Source organism: Eublepharis macularius, chromosome 18 (assembly GCF_028583425.1).
Source record: "Eublepharis macularius isolate TG4126 chromosome 18, MPM_Emac_v1.0, whole genome shotgun sequence".
Lineage (NCBI taxonomy): Eukaryota > Metazoa > Chordata > Lepidosauria > Squamata > Eublepharidae > Eublepharis > Eublepharis macularius.
In genome coordinates, this window is record NC_072807.1 from 13,694,874 (window position 1) to 13,708,568 (window position 13,695).

A 13,695-nucleotide genomic window follows, 5' to 3' on the forward strand; every position below is an offset into this window, starting at 1 on the left:
GGGGGGGGGGGAGCAGTTGCAGTGGAAGATATCCAGGCTCCTGCCTCTGGAATTATTAAGTAGGAAAAGGCATGTGCAGCTAGGTCAGTGCGCCCTCTCTGTTCTTTCCTCATCCCACTTATTAAGTGAACAAGATGATCTCACTAAGTTTCCAGTTTGCTGACTGAGACAATTAACTAGACGTGGGGGGAGTGCTTATGACGGGTAGATCCGCAGGAAAAGTCTAACCCACAAGAAACAGTTGAGAGAGTCAGCCGTCTGTCTGACCGCCAACGTTTGCAAGACTAGCAGCAGGATGGGTGCGATTAGACGGACTCAAATTGTATTCTTAATAGACACGCGAAGAGAGATGAGAAATACCTTTTCAAGCTATGCAACCAGCTCATTGCATACTGGCAGGTGTGTGAGCACCTTGGAGTCAACCGCCCATGCGATGATGTGCTTTAAACGTATTCCAATTACTGTCTAATATTTTCATAATACATTTTTCACGCCTTGTGAGAATAATGGAAGAGAACTAATCTTTCCTGCCTGACTCATGGAGAAAAACATGATGGGCCGCGCGGTGGCTTTGTTGGGTGAGAATGCCTGGGGAGCCAGCGGCCCCACGAATGCAAGAGAGCCACCTACCTTTGACGCTCTTTGTAAAGCAACTGTTCTTGCTGCAATATACTGTGGTGGGCCATGTGCCGAGGGGTAATTTGCCACAGTGTCAATGTAGCCCCTTGGGAGGAAAGCAGGCATTGGTAATGGTCCACCACAAAGTGGGAGAAGAATTCAGCCGCTCCCATTCTTCCATGGGTTTCTGGCTGGGAGCAGACGTAAGGTGCGCGCTGACAAGAGTTCTGTCCCACGGTTCCATTCCCGTCCTTTTCCAGCATGACTCAGACTGCTTAATAGAATGTATTTATTTATGTGCTTTATTTATAGCCCGCCTTTTTCCACTGAGGCTGAAGGCAGGGTTACCAATCAGAATGAAACAATGTACTTATACAGCAAAGACATCCAATGAATATTGCAATAGATCAGAACTCAAAGACAATGCAAACATCAAACTGCCTAAGGCAAAGAATGCTATAGGTGCCCCTACGTGCTACCTACAGTCATAGATCCAGAGGAGTTAGCCGTGTTAGTCTGCAGTGGCAAAATAGTAAAGAGTCCAGTAGCACCCTTAAGACTAACTAACTTTATTGTAGCAAAAGCTTTTGAGAACCTCGGCTCTCTTCACTGGATGCATCTAACAAAGAGAGCTGTGGTTCTCAAAAGCTTTTTGCTACAATAAAGTTGGTTAGTCTTAAAGGCGCTACTGGACTCTTTACTATGTGCGACCTGTGCTTCATGTTGTCTAATGTCAGTCCCAAAATTGTTTATGTTCTGTTTCAGTCTTTTTAAACTCTGTATCGGGTTCTTACTAATGCTATGTCTTATATTTATTTATCCAAAGGCATTGTGTATGGAAATGTCCTTGATATTAACTGAACTAATCTCCCAATGTGTAATCCACCTTGAGTCTCAGTGAGAAAGGTGGATTATAAATGACATAAATAAATAACAAATCATGTAGTAAGTGGAATTACAAAGGTGGAAGACAATGCAGAAAAAGCAAGGTGGTACGCCCACAAGTTAAACACGAAGGCAGCATTCTTTCCCCATTGCTTCTGTCCAGCCTCAAGCATTCCAAGGTGTTCTATCACTGATCATGGCTAATAGCTACACAGCTTGCTCCTGGGAGCACCCAACCTGGATGGAGACGCAGTATGCAGACAACCTCTGTGCAAGGTGAGCGAATCCACCCCAAGCAAGCTCAGCTATTTCCTCACTGATTGTTACGGAAGATTCCTTGTTCTTAATTATCTCATTAGCTTTCGGTGTGCTGAAGTAGGGAAGGATTTGCAATTAGGCCTCGCGGTTGTGACGCACATTTAGCTGCTTTGCTAGCATACAGCAGAGTTGGTGGCAGAATGGAATCTGTTGGTTTTTGGAGAAGAGGGATGATGCGGTGAGAGCTGTATATCCAGTGAATATGACAGATGGAACTGATAGTAATGTCAAAGAAGAACGGGTTGGGCTGGCCGCAGGCAAAGGACTGACGTGCATGTTCAGATGATAAGATACCCCAGAGCTTCTGAAGGCACAGGATACTCGACAACTTCTAAGAGACACCTGAAGAAGAGAGCCGTGATTCTCGAAAGCTTATGCTACAGTAAAGTTGGTTAGTGTTAAAGGTGCTACTGGACTCTTTCCTATTTTGCTACTACAGACTAACACGGCTAACTCCTCTGGATCTAAGAGGCAGTGATTCTCAACTGGAAGGCTTAAGAAAAAAGTGACAAACAATTTGAAGAAAGAGGGATTTTTCTTCTCTCATTCTATTAAAATGTGGGGCTTACTGGCAGCCTCTTCAGGACCGAGCAAAGAAATAACCCATCGTGCATATGGCATTTAGTGTCACACACGATACAGCAGCAGCCACAAGTCTGGGTGGAGTTTTTAAGAGGAGTGAAAGCAAAAAGGACCCTCTGTGGACAGCGGCACTAAACGTCCACAGGAGACTTGCCCCATTTCCTCTGTTATTGATTCCAAACCCCAGTTCTGCCAGACAGCTCTGCAGGGCTTGGCCATCCATTAGGCACACCTATGCGATGGCCTGCCAGATGCAGACAGCTGCCAAAAACAGCTCTGTCGCCAACCCGCCTATCTGCCCACTGTGTTGAGAAAGTGCCACCCAGCCCCAACGGGCAGCCTGGGGTAAACATACTTCTTCCCTCCTTCACTCAGTGGGGCGGGCCTCTGTCTTCTTCCCTCTCTTGCAAGGAGCAGGGCTGTGGGCAGACCGGGGTACTTTTCCAGGCTGTTTTTTATCTCCCAACCTGCCTCTGTTTGAGTCATGGTGCCACAGGCCTGGCCCTGGTGAAAGTGGCATAGGTTGGGGTGACCTTCCCACAGTACAGGGGGATGAAGCAGATGGCAGTAGCTTTCCTGATGGGCTTGCCAACTGCAGCTTTGGAAACTCCAGGAGATTTGGGGGTGGTGGTTCATGTTGGGATGGCAGAGCTCGGCAGAGATGCAACATCTTAGAGCCAACCTACAAGTGACGCCTGACACAGGTTGGACACTTGTCAGCTTCCCTCACGTTTTGATGGGAAATGTAGGCATCCTAGTCTTGCAGATTGGCTCTCCAACTGCTGTCCAATGGACTTTTCAACTGTCACTTGTCCTACATTCCGCCAAGCGGCCTACATTTCCCGCCAAAACTTGAGGGAAGCTGACAAGTGTCCAACCTGTGTCAGGCGTCACTTGTAGTTTGGCTCTTAGATTCTACCCTCAGAAGCTGCCTCATTTATCCATGGGGAACTCATCTCTGTAGTCTAGAGATCAGTTGTAATTTGGGGAGAACTCCAGGTTCCACCTGGTGTTTGGCTTCATCATTTCCCATGGTGTGGCAGGCAGGGTGGTGGGTGGCAGTTCCCCACAGCATGGGGGGATGGCGAGGTCATTTGCCTAGGACACCAAAAATCCTTAAATCAGCCCTGTACCTCTGCCAGTCTTCAACACACTTCTCTTTGTCAGAGTCCAATGGGTTATTTCGTAGAAAAAGAGCTGGAGGAACTCATTAGCATAACTCATTAGCATATGCCACACCCCTTGCCATCACCGGAAGTGTGTCATTAGCATAACTGGTTTGCATATGCCACACCCCCTGACATCACCTGTCCTGGCTGCTTTGAACCCAATCTTGGCCATTCAGACCCGAAATTGGGACCAAAATGGCAGAAAGGGGCTGAAAATGGCCGAAAAGGGGCCCAAAATGGTCAGGATCGGGACCCTGCCAAGTGGGAGAGTGATCCACCACCCGTCAGAGGCCCGATCTAGGCCATTTCGGCCCCAATCCAGGCTGAAACAGGCCCAAAATGGCCAAGAGTCAGGTGGGCGGGGCCACCTGACATGTGACCTCTTTGGGGAACTGCCGGAACTGTGTTCCGGCGCGTTCTTCCTCAAAATGAGCCCTGGTTATTTGGATTCCACCCAGTAATAATTCACAAGAGAAGACAGCTGCAAAACCCAATGGGTGACCCATGCATAATTTTCATTTTAGGTACCTGGCACTGATCTGCTCCTTTTTGCAAACACCAATTAGTTCTTTCATCTACACCCTCTTAGGCCAAGTGGATAAATATTCTCCTGCTGCGTGGGTGCTACTAACTGGATGATAGGTTCAGTTAATGGCTACAGGACAGCAGGGTCCTTTTTTGTTTATTTAGGATTGCACCATGCAACTGGGCCATAGAGGAGGAGTTGGCAGGAGGGAATAGAGGAAAGGGGGACAATGGTGGGTGGGAGAAACATGATGGGGGAGGGAAATTAGATGAGCCAGGAAAATGAGATGCCTCCAGAAATCCTTGTGTGTCCCCACTTGTCTGTACTAATATCGTCCCTGGTACTGAAGTCAGAACGACTGGTCTGTTGTTTTCTGGATTCTCCTTTTTGAAGATTGGGATGTTTGCCCTTCTCCAGCCTCTAAGATGGCACCACACCAGTCTGCCAGCATGGTTAAGAGTCCGGGTGACCTTGGGTCAGTCAGAGCTTCTAGGAGCTCTCTCAGCCCCACCCACCTCACAGGGTGTTTTGTTGTGGGGATAATAATAACACTTTGTAAACCGCTCTGAGTGGGCGTTAAGTTGTCCTGAAGGGCAGTATATAAATCAAATGTTCTTGTTGTTATTCAAATTTCACACAACACAATCAATAACAAATAAAGATCACATGTTATCATTGATTGGCCTTGCTGATACAAGTTTCCACCAGAGACCTAAGTATCAGCCAGGTATCAGTGTAAAATGTACGCTGATCCAAGTAACGCCGTCTTTTGCAGTTCTGTAGGTGTTATACCAGAAATCTGCAGTTTTCCCATATAAGTTGCAAAGCTTTTCGAAATAGTTTTGAATCGTTTTTCGAAATAGTCCCGGTGACAATGGGGACTACTGTTGCATTCTTCTTCCACAGTCGGGTGGTTTCTATTGCCACATATTTAATTGCCACATATTAAATATCATATTTAAATGATATTTAATCATTTTTTCTTGTTCTTTTTCTTCGACTCTGGCATCCTCTGGAATTGCAATGTCAATTATCCAAAGTTTTCGATTTTTTTCCACAACTGTTATGTCTGGTGTATTATGTTCAAGGTGCTATTGCTATTGCTATTGCTATTCCTTCAGTGCCAGAAGACTCAGGCTTAGTTAAGGGGATCACTTATCAGCACCTTCTAAACTTCCCATTTGCTCTACTTTTCTGGTGGTGGCATAATTCCCTTTTTGGGGAGGAGATGGAGATCTGACCATTCTAGCATTCTCTTTGCCACCTGCTCCTCACCGAGCAATGGGCATATTCGGTTCCCTGCCTCTTCCTTTGAACACACCTGGAAAAGCCCTCTTTGCTGTTCTCGGCGTCCCCTACCAGCCTCTGTCATTTCGAGCTTGACCTTTCCCAATCTAAAGCTACCTAGCATTTCTCTTATTTAAAGTTTTTGAAGTTAAAAGCATTATTCGTCTGGCTATGTTCACCTTTGGCTTTCCACAAGATCAAGAATTCCACAATTAGGCATGCTATTTTTATCTCTTCAGAGGCATCCACGCTTAGTGAAAATTATCTCCCGACAGACACTGGCAGTTCTAGCTGTGCTTGACAGTCTCAGCCATTCCCACGTGGATGTTCAGGGAGGGATAATGATCAGAGGTCTGGACGGGAATCAGCAGGCTATCGGTTACATTCTCGATTCATGCAGTGAAGATGGAGTGCGCTTCACAAGCACGTCGCTGTCTCTGTACTGCTGTCACTAGAAAGTCACCAACCACCACAGTCATGCACCTTCTTTTCCTGCAAGGTGCTGAGAGTCTTCTGTCTCGTGCACCACAGGCTCCCCCATCCCCCATGCCCTCAAGTCATAGCTGACTTATGGCGACCCCTGGTGGGGTTTTCACGACAGAAGACTAACAGAGGTGGTTTGCCACTGCCTGCCTCTGCAGCCCTGGTCTTCCTTGGAAGTCTCTCATCCAATTACTAACCAAGGCCGACCCAGCTTCTGAGATGTAACAAGCTCAGGCTCACCTGGATTACCCAGGTCAGGGTCCCTCCCTCCCTAACAGGCAGAGCCTTTTTCTTTAAATGGTTTTTCCCATATAGATCCATGAAAGTTCCTTATGTTTCTATTAATGACTGGTAGATTGTGTTCGTAGATTGTACGTTGCTTGTTGTAATACAGTCAAGAAATGGCTTCCACTTACTATAAAATTCTGTTGTCTTTTCTTTGCCTGATGATTGTTGAAGTCTTTCTGTAATTTTTTCCATAATCATTTGGTCCCACACGTTACTAAGCCATTGGTCTATATCTGGTGCTGCCTTAGCATTCCATTTTATTGTGATTATTGTTTTTGCTGCTACAAGTAAGACTACTGATGATGAGTTCTTTTCTAATTTGTGGTTGCCTTTTCTTCTTTGATTTCCGTCATGCGCACTCCCAGGCTCGCGCAATGACATCACTTCTAGTGACATCATTGTGCGGGTTGCGGCCACCACCTTCTGCAGCAGCTGCCTGCCCTGCAACAGCCAGCTGGGCCACTGCAGGAAGGCTGGCTTGGTGCCCAGCAAGCCAGCCGCCCCATCAGTGCGCAGGCAGTACAAGCGGTCTTCCCATGCATGTGGCGCAGTCTCTGCTGCAGCCAGTCAGCCTACTGCAGGAAGGCTGGCTCTGCACCCAGCAAGCCGGCTGCTCCGTCAGTGCGCAGGCGGTGGTGGGCGGCCTCCCCAAGAGCATGGCACAGCCGTCTATGCTGCTGCAGTCACCCACACCGCTGCAGCCAGCTCAGCCCACTGCAGGAAGGCCGACTTGATGCCCAGCGAGCTGGCCACCCTGTCAGCGGCAGTGTGGGCCGCTTCCCCAAGGGGTCAGTGCAGTCTCTTGCGCCCCTACGAATTTTGCGCCTGGGGCAACCGCCCCACTGGCCTTCCCACACTACGCCACTGGGAAAAGATGCTCTAAGACACTGCTCCTTAGAATGCGAAGGAAACAAGCAACACAGACTCCAGTCTCTAGACTGATGTTGCAAAACCGAAGTTCCCAGTTCTTTCCCGTGTGGGTGTGGATGAACTTGCCATGCCTGCCATGGTCTAATGCATATAATATCTAGAACAATGCTGGTCCTTAACAGAAACAAGGGCTTGGGTGGCATCTGCCTTTTGTTTCCCAATCTCCAGGTACAGTGACTGATCTCCCAACCACAAAAGGGAAATGTTTCTTGTGTTTGTCAGGCGGGCCAAAGACGTTTTGTCCTTCCCAGAAGCTGCCACGCATGACGCAAGGACCCAGGAAGAGTTCCCTGCGCCCTCCCGTTCGTGTTGTGGGAAATGGATTTAACGAGAAAGATTTTATATACCTTTCTGTGCCTTTCAGTGTTATGCACTTTTACTATTCTCAGGAGCTAAAGCAGAACTTGTAACGCAACTTGCAAGAAAATGAAACTTGAAACAAAAGACCAAAGAAGAATGTACGTAAATCACCGTGAAATGTAAGATCAAAGCACTGTGACGCTTGCTGTCAGTAGATTGTGCTCAATACATTTGATGAGCACCTGTTTGATTCCTGATACCTGTTACTTACGTGATACAGAAATCCCCTTTGTAGAACTATCTATGCAAAATGTTGCAATAAAAGTAAGCTAGGATTGCAATGCGGCAACAGTCATAGAATGCATAGACTGGCATTCAGGACGCAGGAGATTTTATTCTGTGTAGCATCCTTTCTGCGCATGGATTGCCCCAGAGGGATCTGGGCAATTGTGGGAAAGGTTGTTCCCTGAGTTCAGAAGAGAGAAACTTCCCTTAAATCATTACTAAAGTAATTAGTTTCTTAGTTCTAGATGTAAAGCTTTACAAAAGTCATCAATATCCCTGAAGCTATGAAAACCAAACTTCTGAACTCCAAAGCTCTGACATGGCAGTTCTGGGTCAAGCCTGCTTTTCATCACAGCAAAGTGGTTTTCATAAGTTTCAGCTTGTGACAGATGAGGTGCTAGAGGAACACACCAAAGTAGGGGTGTAATCTATTAGTCATTACACAAAGCAGCCTGTGGGTTTTGGTAACTACTGAAATGTACTGAAGTCTGTTTGAAAAGCACCATGTAAATCTCAAAGATTAATTTTGCTGTGGCGCAATGCCAAGCAAAAACTTATGTGTCGGGAGGGGCAGACGGACAGTTTGACATGGCATCGAGAGCGTGCAGTTTGAAAAGTAACAGAAAATAGTTCCAGGAAGTCTTTGTGTTGGACTTGATTAGCAGAGATTAATTAATGCGCAGTCCAGTATAAGAAGACAGACTCCAGTGTTTTAGCTCTAGAAAAATGCTTTGCTACATATATAGGACAAAGGGTGCGTTTGGAGAGAAAATAAAGAAAGCTAGCTGTCTCCTACATCTTGAAGGTCAGACTAGAACACAATACACTCCTTTCTGGAGGCTCTTAAGATTTTAACAGTGAAATCCTAAACATAGTTACTCCAGTCTAAGACCAATAGATAATCCTAGATCCTAGTTACCAATAAATAATCCTAGATCTCTTCATTAAGCATAAAGATCCCCCTTTTTATGGCAGGAACTTTTACTCCATAGCTAAGAGGTCCTATGCAAACCAGCTGACTAACTAAATGAACAGAACAACAGTGCAAGACTAAACGTAGGACCCTTGCTAAAATCCTAACACTTTGGCTAACTAAAAACAATTTTCCATGTCTGCGAAGGTTTTAGACACCCAGCTGCGAACAGAAGTGAGCTGATTATGGCTGAGGCTCTGGAACAGATTTCTAACCATCATTGACTTCTCATAAAACCTGCACTAATAAAAGTATATCTTACTAAAGAAAACTGCCCACATCAACGAAATCAATTTGTAATGTTCCTGATATTGACTGTACTCAGGGCTCATTTCGAGGGGGGATGCACAGGAACGCAGTTCCAGCAGTTCCCCAAAGAGGTCACATGTCAGGTGGCCCCGCCCACCTGACTCTCGGCCATTTTGGGCCTGTTTCGGCCTGGATTTTGGGCCCGTTTCCAGGAAGTGACATCATCATGCTACGCATGCCCCCCCCCCAGCATGCCCACACTCTGCCGGGGCTCGCATTGGGGGCTGCTATGGAGCGCAGGAATGCTCCTGCACTCCACAGCAACCCAAAACGCGCCTGCGGATCGGGCCCGTTTTGAGGTGCCGCAGAGTGCAGGAGCGCTCCTGTGCTCTGCAGCGGCTCAAAATGGCCCAATCCGTGGGAGCACGCAGTTCCGCAGGGGAGTGCGCACGGAGGGTGCGCCCCCCCGCTGGCCAGGTAATTGGGGTAGGGTGTGGGGGGGCGAGGGCAAGGGATCCCGCACCCCCACCGGAGGTCTGGTACCCCTATTTAAGGCCAGGGCCGTATTCTTCATAAGGCTGACTAGGCCGAAGCCTAGGGGCCCCACAGGGACTAGAGTGCTGTTACCTGTGCCCTAAGGCTCCAATGGTTAAAGGCACTTTACACTCTGCGCTGTAGCAGTATGTGTATATATATATTTAGCTGTGTATATATATATATATATATATATATATATATATATATATATATATATATATATATATATATACTCTCCTAAGTATATATGAATAGAATTCTTCAGGAGACCCTCAAAATGGATATAGGGCCATGTACTGTGGTCTAGTTCCCCCCATATGAGGGTCAAGCTGTCAGCTGTAGTGGGGTGAAAGACTGAAGTGCCAGAAGGGGCCAGAAATACTTGAAAGCTTAGGGGCCCGGCCATGGGTTAATACAGCCCTGTTCAAAGGATGAGGTATGTAGGGTTGCCAGCTGCAAGTTGGGAAATTCCTGGAGATCTGGGAGGATGAAACCTGGAGAAAGTGGGATTTGGGGAGGGAAAGGACTTTGGCATGGCATAATTCCATGGAGTCCACCCCCCAAAGTAGCCATTTTCTCCAGGTCAACGGTTCTCTGTGGCCTGGAGATCAGTTGTAATTCCGGGAGATCTCCAGCCACTACCTGGAGGCTGGCAACCCTAGAGGCATCCCATCCATTTCCTCTTCCTTCCCAGCTTTAATTTCTCATAGCAATGGTTAAACCTTCCCCCAGTATTTTCCCCAGTATTGACTAAGGCCAACTTAGCTGGCACACTTGTTTCCATTTCCCTATACAAACCAGCCCTTTTGAGGAAGCAGACTGTTTTCTTGAACACATCTGGAGCTGGTATGTTTTCCCTCTGGTATAAAACTTCTTTCTGCCGGCCTCAGCAGCCTCCGACGAGGCACTTCACAGCACTGGATGATTCTGCAGTTTGATCTCGTGTCTTTTTTCATCTTCTCCTGCTGCGCTTTCACTTCTTGGACGAACAGCTCTACTTCTTCTGAGGGGATTTCCACAGTGTGTAGGATGCACGATGCAGGATGAGTCACAAAGAAAGCCTAAAAAACATTCTGAGTAAGCCCTAAGCCAGTTCAGGAGCACGCTAGAGGTTTCCTTCCAAGTCATTAGGCAAGATTTGTATTCCTGGTCTAAGTGGGAAAGAGAGCTACCCACAGAGTGTTGCTCAAAAGCTGCACAGGAGGAAGTCAAGTGAGTTCTGGTGTATTTTGGTGGAATGGCTTGGGAACTGCATGTAATTTTTTTTCAAGGTTCTGGAGGCCGAATGTGCTGGGGAGGGGGACCCATTTGAGAGAAATTTTGAGCATTTGAATTCATGCCGCCCCCTAGGTACAGGATTCATATGAGCACAGTGCCCCCTTCAGAAATAATTAATTCCCCCTCCATAAATTCTGAGCTCTTTTTAAAACAGTACATATTTAATAGTTTCTGCTGTCCAGATATAAGGGGGAAAGTGCAGTCGTGTTTCCATAGAACTGCCTGTGAAGAAATAGAAAAATCAAAAAGAGTCCAGTAGCACCTTTAAGACTAACCAATTTTATTGTAGCATAAGCTTTCGAGAATCAAGTTCTCTTCGTCAGATGCCTGATCCAGACAACCAGTGGTGTTCTGTTGTTAGTTCCTTTAGGTTTGTCCTGGAGCAGACTGTTTCTGGGTACTAGTCTGGCCCTGTTGATTTGTATGTGGCCAGTTTGGATCAGGCATCTGACGAAGAGAACTGTGATTCTCGAAAGCTTATGCTACAATAAAATTGGTTAGTCTTAAAGGTGCTACTGGACTCTTTTTGATTTTGCTACTACAGACTAACACGGCTAGCTCCTCTGGATCTGTGAAGAAATAGGGGAGCTATAACTTGATTGGATCAGTTAACCCCTTTCTGACCAAATTTATTCTCATCTTCTTTGTCTCATCCTTTCCCCTACTTTGGGCCTTCTGATTTTTGCTCCTGTGTTACCCTCTTCTTCAAAGTCCATAATGACAAGCGAGAACTTTGGACAGAAAATTGGAGTGAGGTTTACTCTATTTGAGGGTTACTCCCTCTGTTTGCAATAGGTAATTAGCCTCAGGAGTCGGTGAGCTATGGACGGGGGGCGGGGGATAGAAAACTGAATCTGCATTTTCTTTCATCTTGATGCTATCTGGTTTTCAGCAAGAGGCAGTTGGCGCAGTGGGGAAATTAATTTTAATTCAACTCTGAGACCCCTACGCGTTTCACATATGCTTCATCAGGGTGATATGTAAAATATTTTACCGTTCAGATTGTGATATTTTATGGATCCCCCTGCTAAAAGCATATGCAAAATGCACTGGGGAAATTAATTTCCTCACTGCAACATTTCTTGTTTTTGTTCTGTGCTTGAAGCAGTTGTCCTTTTCTTGCTGCTGGTATCTGGTTGTAATAATCAATTCCACCCCCGTATATCCACCCCTGTAAACTTCCCTTTGCAAAAGACAGCATGGCTCTGAGCATGGACAGAATGCCTTTTACTCACTAATGAATAACCGTGCTGTCATGCTTGTATCCCCAGCCTGAAAAAGAGCTAAAGGCCCGAAGGAGTCCTACAGGGCAGAAGGCCAAAGGGCTGAGGAGGCAAAATATCCAGACGGGCTTAAACCTCATCACTTCTCATAGCAGGAAAACAAAGTACCAGGAGGCAATAAACAAATTTAAGTCAGGGATAATCCTTCCTCTGAATGCAGAGTCTACAAATACTCTCCACGTGTATAAAGTGTGTTTCTCTCCGTGTGCAATAACTGCACACATCTACCAACATAGTATTAGGGGATAATTTCTAGGTTGGAAGGAGCAATTTGCAAGTGGGTGTAACTCGAAAATCTCCCATTTTAGTAATTAAGGAACTGATTAATCTCCCTACCTCAGATTCTCCAGCAGATTTAAATCCTACCCTGGTTTTATGCCCCGAAACATCTCTTGAGAGACGACACAAAGGAATAATCTTCAGCAAGCCTACTCAGGTCTATTCAATTAGACCTACTTCCAGGAAAGTGTTTTTAGGATTATACGAATAGGAACACTAACTAAATCATCAAAAGACTCATAGCAGGATGCGCTCTGACATGGATAGCCCAGGTGAGCCTGATCTCATCAGATCTCAGAAGCTAAGCAGGGTCGGCCTTGGTTAGTAGTCGGATGGGAGACCTCCAATCAGGGTTGCAGAGGCAGGCAATGGCAAACCACCCCTGTTAGTCTCTTGCCATGAAAACTCCACCAGGGGTCACCATAAGTCAGTTATGACTTGAGGGCAGTCTCCACCACCATCACATGATTATAAGCAAATCACTTCTTCCTGGATAGTGGGTGGCGTGTCATATTGCATATATATATATATATATATTGTAATTCTTCTGTGAATGCTGACTTGTGGTAGCTACTCACATGCAAACTGAAGATGGGAAAGAATAATAAACAAAGGAGCCTGCTGCTCAGGATTAGAGATGGGCATGAACTGGGAAAAAAACTAACCATGCAGTTCGTGGTTCGTCAAATTTCACGAACCACGAACTTTAGCAAACCAGCTCATTTGGTTCATGAAAACATCACAGCCAGGGTCAGAAAACCACCACTTCCAGGTCAGCAGAAGGTCACTTCCGGGAGAGCAGAAGGTCTGTAGGAAGTCCATCCCCTGTTGCCTAGGAAACTGATTGATTGGCTGTCTGCAGTTATGAACCAAAAAACGAACCAAAGAACCAGCCTAAAGTTCATGGCGGTTCGTCAGAAATGGGATCTGATGAACCGCGGTTTGCAAACCACGAACAAGCCTGGTTCATGCTTCATTTTGATTCATATTTCAGTTCGTGCCCATCTCTACTCAGGATACTAAACTCCCCCCCCTCTCGAAATCAAGCAGTTGCTTGGAACGCCATCTATGGGGGATGCTCTAGCTTTGGATTTCCTGTAGTGGGCAAAGGGTTGGACTAGATGGTCTTGGGAGACCCATTCTGACTCGATGGTCTGGGATACATCAAGGATGGGGGTGTGGCAGGTGGCCTCCCTCCTCGGGACTTGGAGCAGCTTGGACACAGCCCAGAAGGTCCTCTGCTGCTGACAAAGGACGCATTTATACAGCAACAAGGAGGAGGAGGAGGATTGCGTCCAGCAGATTATTATTTCCAAGGCTTATGCAACTCGGCAAAGGACACCAAATTGCAGAGTTTGGAGCCTGGAGTCCTTTCTCTAGCTTGTATTTTCAGGAAGCTGGCCACGGAAAGGGTGGATTTGAAGG